Below are 9,380 nucleotides of genomic sequence, written 5' to 3'. Positions count from 1 at the left end.
GATTCTGTTCCTTCTATGGACATAGCACAATCACCTACTATTTCAGATGCAGATACAGATCCTTGTGATCCTCCTACTACTTCTGTCAATTACTGCACTTCTCCACCTACTCAACCACTAATGTCACCTACACATGATCAGTCTTCTAATCTTTGTATCCCACGTCCTCTTGTTCTATCTGATAACAACAATACTAGACAATCATCTAGACTCAAAAATCTCATCTTTGGATGCAGGATTATGTTACCACATCTCAAATAATCTCCTATATTTATCCTCTATCATCTTATGTCTCCTACTCTCATGTTTCTTCAGCTTACAATCAAATTCCTGCAGCTCAATCAGCAGTGTCTGAACCATCTTCCTTTAGAGAATCTACCTTAGATCCTAAGTGGATACATGCCATGGAACTTGAAATGCCTTAGAGGAAAATCAGACTTGGAGTTTGGTTGATCTTCCTCCAGGCAAGAAGCCTATTGGGTGTAGGTGGGTGTACAAAGTTAAATACAAATCCAATAGTAAAGTAGAGATATTTAAGTCTAGATTGGTTGCCAAGGGGTATAGCCAAAAGGAAGGTCTAGATTATGGTGAAACCTTCAGCTCTGTAGCAAAAATAGTCACAGTTAGATCAGTAGTAGCTCTTGCAGCTGCTAAGAATTGGTTAATCTTTCAGATGGATGTACATAATGCTTTTCTTAATGGGGATCTTGAGGAGAAGGTGTATATGCGAGGTGCACAAGGTTTGCTGTGACAGGGGACGAAATATAAATTACGCACACTCCATAAGTCCTTGTATGGACTTAAACAGGCACCAAGACAATGGAATTTGAAGTTGACAGAATCTTTGGTTAATTTTGGATTTCAACAAAGCTATTAGGATTATTTTATGTTTACACAGAGGACAAATGGTGACATTGTAGTGGTGTTAGTCTATGTTGATGATCTACTTATAACTGGAAACAATGCTTAGTTATTGAGTGATACAAGGAAAAATTTGCAGTAACAGTTTAAAATGAAAGATTTGGGTGAACTCAAGTTCTTTTACGGGAATTGAGTGTGCTAGATCAAGCAAAGGTATTGTTTTATCCTAGAAGAAGTATGCTTTAAAATTAATCTTTGAGTCTGGCCTAGGAGGATCTAAAACTGCTGCTACTCCCTTAGAATTGAATCAAAAATTAACTTCTGTACAATATGATCAGTGTATTCAGAATATCAATAGTGAAGATAATCCCATACTTGAAGATCCAACCAAACATCAGGGGCTTGTAGGAAGGTTATTGTATCTTACTATGACTAGACCTGGTCTGTCATTCTCAGTTCAAGTGCTAAGTCAGTATATGCATTATTCTAAGGCATCTCACATGGAATCAGCACTCAGAGTAGTGAAGTACATTAAAGAAGCACCTGGTTTAGGACTTCTAATGCCTGCAGGTGAAACTACACAATTAACTGCCTATTGTGATTCAGACTGGGGAGCATGTGTAACACCTCGTAAATCCGTACTAAACTATATTCATGACTCAGGAGGTTAGAAACCCAAGAAGAAGAGTTTTGGAATCGAAAATATGTTTCAGTTCAGAAAATCCAGTGTTACGCTTCAAGGGACGAACCGTAACATGTGTTACAGACCATCATTCATACCGTAACGGGTATGGCTTCGAAAAATCACCGTCTCGTAACTTGGACCAAAGGACGGTCCATCGTTACGGACCGTAACACGAGATATGGTCCGTATCTCGTGTCCGTAACCCAACCTCAAAACTTACACCCTCTTTGGAAATTTGACACGCATTATGGTCCAGTGTTAGGGACCGTAACATGTGTTATGGACCGTAAACACGGTCCGTAACAGTGCCGCGACTGAGACAATTAAAAGACGGGAATTCAGTTTTATTTTATAAGTCTCGTTCCTCTCAAGCCCTAACACGAAAGTTCTCTTCTCTCAACTTTTTCAAGCATCAAGATAAGCTCCTTAAGACCATCCTAAGTGAATTCCATCAATTTCTCATGAATTCTAAGTACGAATTTCATGTTCTTAACATAGGGTTTTCAAGAAAAACCCACCTAAAGGAATCTAAGGCCAAGGATTAGAATTCTTCTTCCAAGAACAGATTTTAATACAAGTTTGGAGCATTACCAGGTATGTAGGGTTGCTATTTACGTGTGGGAACATCATTGTTCTTCCCCACACCACTTCTTCCATAAAGTATGAAGCTTTACGAAAACTAGGGTTTTTAACCATGTTCATGATAACCCTAAGTCTATGGCCCATGTTATATTATGCATTAAATTGTTATAAATTCTTCATTGTCTTCTTGATACATCATTTTGATTATTGAGAATCAGTCTGTAATCCATTAAAATCCATACCTTGCATTCCATGGGTTTTTACATGCAAGTTATAATTTATTATGTTTATTCTCAAGAAAATACGTTACATGTCTACACGTTTTCATGCAAGTATATTATGGAACTATATCCATGTATAATGCAAGTCATGTTTTTTATGGAAAACCATTGGCTTAGATGCCACCTATTTTCATGTTCATGTTTTTGGGAGTTGCACAGATTATCGAGAAGGCTCAAGCAGCCTGAAACTACGTTAGCCACCGTAGGATAAGGATCGCTCCGCCAAGTTAGGACGATTCCTTCATGTTATATTGATTGGATCCTTTCATGTCACGTTTTCATCTCATACCCTTGGCAAGGCATAGGAGCTCTGCTGGTCCGGCGAGGTACCAGTCTCCACGTGCCCACGTGGTGATATCATGTTGTCGGTTTATGCAATGCTCTCTCTACTTATTATGTTTTACTCATGTTATATCTATATGTATTCATGTTCATGACTAGAATTTAGTTCCAGTTTCAGTTTCAGTTTTCACGATGTTATTTCCATGTCCCGTATTATTTCATTCGCCATTTTTACATACCAAGACATTCAATGTGCCGACGTCCCCTTTTTATTGCCCGGGACTCGCATTTCACAACGCAGTACGATTTTCAGTGACGACCACCGCCTAGTAGATTTCGCACTTATCGCCCGTCGAGCCCCATCTCTTAGGGGCTTAGACATTTATTATTTATTATTTTCATGAAAAGATATGCATTAAAGGTACGTTGGGGGCCTTGTCCCAGCGAGTATATTTTCATGTTCAGACTTATGTAAAGGTTTCATAGACTAGACTAGTCAGACATGTCGTGTCAGATGTTTCAGTGTCGGATAGCCATTTTGGATCATTTACGATATTTCCGCATTCATGTTTTAAATCAGTATTTTATTAATGTTATGGTTCTCATGTTTTATAAAAGCTCATCACATTCATGTTATATCTCCGCTCATCTATGCCTCATGATGATTCAGCAAGCCATGTGGTTCGCTCGGTCACATGCAGTATGGCACCGAGTGCCGTGTTTCGCCTAAGCCATGGTTCGGGGCGTGACAAAGCTTAGTATCAGAGCACTAGGTTCAAGTGTCTTTAGGGATTCTATGAAACCGTATCCAGTGGGTCACTTTTAAATGTGTGAAGGCCCCATACACATAAACAATTGACCACCAAAATATTTAGGATTGTCTCACTTTTTTCATACTCTAGATAGTGCAGTTAGAACAGTACTTTCAGGATAACTTTCTAATTCGTGCGTGTACGTATTTTTAGAAAATGCCTACCTAAAGAAAATACACCAGGAGGACCACAGCCACCAGCCAGAGGGCTACCGCGGATGTAGCTCACAAAGAGACCGTTCCGACTCAGATAACAGCCCCAACCGCTCCAACAGTTACACCTCCTAGTGATTCGGATGAGGATGCTAGGAGTTCTATCAATATGCTCACACAACTGGTAGCAACTCAGGCCCAACGTCAGGAATCTGGGTCAAGTTCAGGGAATAATGGAGAGTCTTCTAAGACTAAGGACTTTCTCGGGATGAATCCCCGCCTTCACGCGGACAAAGAAAGACGAGACCACCGAGACTACATCGATGCTCTTTAAAAATCTTGTGGATTATGACGATTCAAACCGGAAGTAGCTACTGACATCACCGTAAGTATTGCTAACACTTGGTATGAATCTTGTAAATTATCCCGAGGTGAGGATGCACCTGATGATACATGGGATGAATTTGCAAGTGTATCCCTGGACCACTTGATGTCAATAGAGGTCAGAGAAGCTAAGACTGAACAATTCCTGAAGCTTAAAGCGAATGACGGGTCGGTTCGGACTACTATTTGGAATTTGTTAGTCCGCCAAGCATGCTACACACTTATACACGCCTATACGAGGGCAAGATTGAGGAGGTTTGTTGGTGGTCTGGATCCCATTTATACGATGGGGCCAATATTGCTGTACAGAACGGGGGAATGACTATATCCAAGATGGTTTCTTTCGTACAGGGGAATGAAACAAGGCTAAAGGAAGAGGAAGCCTTGCATAAAGAGAAAGATAAGAAGTTCAATAAGAGAGTCAAGTCTACCACGGTTTGTGGGTAATAGCGGGCAACAGAAATTCTTTAAGAACAAAGTCGCCAGGACTCGCTCCATCCACAGCAAGTGCCCCAATCCCCGAAGTTTCGAAATGATAAGTTGCGAGAATTCGTGCCATCAAGTTCTTACTCTCGAGCTAGTGTGGGTCGGGCCGACTTATACCAATCCGATACGCGGCATGTTGCAATAAGAGACACTCGTAAGTGTCGTGTACCGATGCATGCTTTAGATGTGGTCGGGGGCCATTTTTAAGGATCGCCATCGGGGCTAGGCAAGATATGCGGAGGTAACGTGGCATACCACAAATTCAAAGCAGCCTCCTCGTAATAATCGGAGGTGACCAAAGAAGGGCAATAACAATGCAGCCAAGTCCGGAAACACAAGTGAGGACAAAACCATTTGTATGCGTTGATGACAGTCGTCGGGATATGGCTCGTGCGTATGTTGTCACAGGTACACTAACAGTTTTCACTTTTGACGTATATACCCTTATTAACCCAGGATCCACCTTATCTTATGTAACCCCATTTGTTGCTAAGAAGTTTGGTATTGAACCAAAAAAAAATTACATGAACCCTTTGAGGTGTCCACCATCGTAGGAGAGTCAGTCACAGCTAGGCATATTTAAAGGGGTTGTCCAGTTCTAGTTTATCACCGCAGGACCATAGCTGACTTAGCGAAACTAGAAATGGTGACTTTGACGTGATCGTAGGGGTACGGACCGGGCCTTCATGTTATGCCACGGTATGTCAGGAACCAAAGTTGTGAGATTCGAATCCCCTAATGAGTCACCAGAATGGGAGGATAATTCGGTAGTACCCGTGGGTAGATTTATTTCTTACCTAAAAGCCGAAAAATGATTTTCAAGGTCATATCTACCACCAAGTTCGAGTCAAGGATTCGATACCCGTACTTAACTCTCCCGTCCCGCCGTAAATGAGTTTCCAGAGGTCTTTCGAGAAGATCTTCCAAGAGTACCTCTTGACAGGAGATTGACTTTGAAATTGATCTACTTCCCATCACTAAGCCAATATCTATTCCTCCATATAGAATGGCTCCAGCAGAGTTAAAAGAGTTAAAAGCCCAGTTGAAAGATCTTCTTGATAAGGAGTTTATTAGGCCCAAGAGGTTTCACCTTGGGGCGCGCCAGTCTTATTTGTTCAAAAGAAAGATGGTTCCTTACGCATGTGCATTGACTACTGCCAGTTGAACAAAGTCACCATTAAGAACAAGTACCCTCTTCCCAGAATAGATGACTTATTCGACTAACTTCAGGGTGTCCAATGTTATTCCAAAATTGACCTCAGATCAGGCTACCATCAGTTAAAGGTTAAGGAAGTTGATATTCTGAAGACCGCTTTCAGAACCTGTTATGGCCATTTTGAATTTCTTGTTATGTTATTTGGGTTGACAAATGCGCCAGCTGCTTTTATGGATCTTATGAACAGGGTCTTCAAGCCTTACCTCAATTTATTCGTCATTGTCTTCATTGATGATATTTTGGTGTATTCTCGTAGTGATGCTGATCATGTAGAACATCTCAGAATAGTGTTGCAAACTCATAAAGATCACGAACTTTTTGTAAAATACTCAAAGTGTGAGTTTTGGCTTAAGTCAGTGGCGTTGCTAGGTCATGTGATCTCAGTTGAAGGTGTTAAAGTTGATTCTCAGAAGATTGATACCGTAGCGAGCCGCCCTGCACCCCACACCGCTTCGATATAAGAAGTTTTTGGGTCCGCGTGCTATTATAGATGTTTCGTAGAAGGATTTTCACTCTATTTCGCTCTCCGTTGACTAAGTTGACTCGTAAAAGGTTAAGTTTCAATGGTCGTATGCTTGTGAGCGAAGATTTGAAGAGTTGAAGAAAAGACTAACCGCTCCGCTTTGACGTTTCGAAAAGAACCGAAGGGTTCGTGGTTTATTGTGATGCTGTCGCTGAGTTGGTATCGGATGTCTTAATGCAAGATGGTTGTTTCTTATGAGTCTAGACAGCTTAAGACTCATGAAAAGGATTATCCGACTCATGACTTAGAGTTAGCAGTTGTGGTTTTTGCACTTAAGATATGGCGTCATTATTTGTATGGAGCGCATGTTGATATTTTCACAAATCATAAAAGTCTGCAGTATATCTTCAAGCAAAAGGAGCTGAATCTTAGGCAGAGGAGATGGCTCGAATTGCTTAAGGATTATGATGTGGATATTCTTTATCGTCCAAGGAAAGCGAATATTGTAGCCGATGGCCTTAGTCTGCGTTCCATGGGGAGTTTAGTCCACGTTGATGCAGATAAGAGAGTTATGACCAAGAAAGTTCCCTGTTTGGCCAGTCTTGGAGTTCGACTTTTGGACTCCGAGGATAGTAGCCATGGTTGTTCGACAGATTCTTTACTCTTTAGTGGTTAAAGTCAAAGAAACAGCTATCGATCCCTACTTAACGCAATGTAGTCAGAGGGGATTCACAAAGATATGACGACGCTTTTGGATAAGGGAGACGATGGTACCTTGAGGTACCGAGGCAAATTACGTGTTCTGCATATAGATGGGCTCGAGAGCAAATCATGTCAGAAGCTCACAACTCCAGGTATTCCATTCACCCAGGTTCCACTAAGATGTATCATGATCTTAAGGAGATTTATTGGTGGAATGATACGAAAAAGAATATAGTAGATTTTGTAGCTAAGTGTTCGAATTGTCAGCAAGTGAAAGCCGAACACCAGAGGCCTGGTGGCTTGGCTCAGAATATTGATATTCCTATCTGTAAAAGGGAAATAATCAATATGGACTTTGTATCAAGTCTACCTCGTTCAGCTAGGAGGCATGACTTTATTTGGGTGATTGTTGACCGGCTTACTAAGTCGGCGCACTTTTTACCAGTCAAGACCACAGATTTAGCAGAGGATTACGCCAAGTTATATGTTAATAAAATTGTCAGATTGCATGGGACCCCAGCAAAAGGTCTATTATTTCACATCGTGGTGCTCGGTTCACGGCGAACTTCTCTAGAAATCCTTTTAAAAGGATTGGATACCAAGGGTGAACCTCAACACAACTTTCCATCTCAGCAGATGGTCGGGAAGAGCGCACTATTTAGACTCTTGAGGACATAAATAGAGCATGTGTCCTAGATTTCAAAGGTAATTGGGATGATCACCTACCCCTCATTGAGTTTTCTTATAATAACAGTTATCATGCTGGCATTGGGATGGCACCGTTTAAAGCTTTGTATGGGCAAAGGTATAGGTCACCGATTGGTTGGTTTGAAGTTGGTGAAGAAGAATTGTTAGGGCCAGATTTGGTTTATCAGGCTATGGAGAAAGTCAAGTTGATTCAAGAGTGTTTGAAAACTGCTCAGAGTCGCCAGAAGTCTTACACAGATATGAGGCGAAGGGACTTAGAATTTCAAGTTAATGATTGTGTGTTCCTTAAAATCTCCCCCATGTAGAGTGTTATGAGATTTGGGAAGAAAGGGACGCTTAGTCCCAGATATATTGGACCTGCTGCACTCGTAAAAAGGGTCGGTAAGTAGCTGGCGAACTTGAGTTGCCCAAGATTTAGCACGGTACACCTGTTTCATGTATCCATGTTGAGGAAGTTTCGTGTGAGACCCGTTGTTGGTTGTTCCCGCCGATACTATACCGATAAATATGGATCCTCACCTACGGGGAGATCCCCAGCCATTCTTGATCGTCGTTCGTTGAGAACTAACGAAGTAGCCTCAGTGAAAGTCCTGTGGAGGAGTCAGAAAGTTGAAGAAGCTACATGGGAAGCAGAAGAGGATATAAAATCCAGATACCCTCATTTGTTCGAAGAGCAAGCAGAAAACATTCCAAGTAAATACCTCTTCTAGCCAAGTTGTGTTTCCATACACGTTCACTTCTCACGTTTCATGTTCATGCCTCTAAAACTCATGTCTCGTGTCTCATGCTTCAGTATTCATGTTTCCATGTAATCACGTCATTTCATGTCCCGTGTTTTATGCCATGTTTCCTTTACGTTTATGTATTCAAGCAATGTCCAGTGCAATCTTAACCACGACCCATCATTCGAGGACGAATGATCCAAAGGGGGAGATATTGTAACACCTCGTAAATCCGTACTAAACCATATTCATGACTCAGGAGGTTAGAAACCCAAGAAGGAGAGTGTTGGAATCGAAAATATGTTTCAGTTCAGAAAACCCAGCGTTACGCTTCAAGGGACTGACCCTAACATGTGTTACGGATCGTCATTCATACCATAACGGGTATGGCTTCGAAAAATCACCGTCTCGTAACTTGGACCAAAGGACGGTCCATCGTTACGGACCGTAACACGAGATACGGTCCGTATCTCGTGTCTGTGACCCAACCTCAAAACTTAGACCCTCTCTGAAAATTTGACACGCGTTACGGACAGTAACATGTGTTACGGACAATGGCGCGACTGAGACAACTAAAAGACGGGAATTCAGTTTTATTTCATAAGTCTCATTCCTCTCAAGCCCTAACACGAAAGTTCTCTCCTCTCAACTTTTCTAAGCATCAAGGTAAGATCCTTAAGACCATCCTAAGTGAATTCCATCAATTTCTCATGAATTCTAAGTAGGAATTTCAGGTTCTTAACATAGGGTTTTCAAGAAAACCCACCTAAAGGAATCCAAGGCCAAGGATTAGAATTCTTCTTCCAAGAACAGATTTTTAATACAAGTTTGGAGCATTACCAGGTATGTAGGGTTGCTATCTACGTGTGGGAACATCATTGTTCTTCCCCACTCCACTTTTTCCATAAAGTATGAAGCTTTACGAAAACTAGGGTTTCTAACCATGTTCATGATAGCCCTAAGTCCATGGCCCATGTTATATTATGTATTAAATTTTTATAAATTCTTCATTGTCTTCTTGATACATCATTTTGATTATTGAGA

Source organism: Lycium ferocissimum, chromosome 10, assembly GCF_029784015.1.
Source record: "Lycium ferocissimum isolate CSIRO_LF1 chromosome 10, AGI_CSIRO_Lferr_CH_V1, whole genome shotgun sequence".
Taxonomy (NCBI): Eukaryota; Viridiplantae; Streptophyta; class Magnoliopsida; order Solanales; family Solanaceae; genus Lycium; species Lycium ferocissimum.
This window is presented reverse-complemented; position numbering follows the sequence as displayed.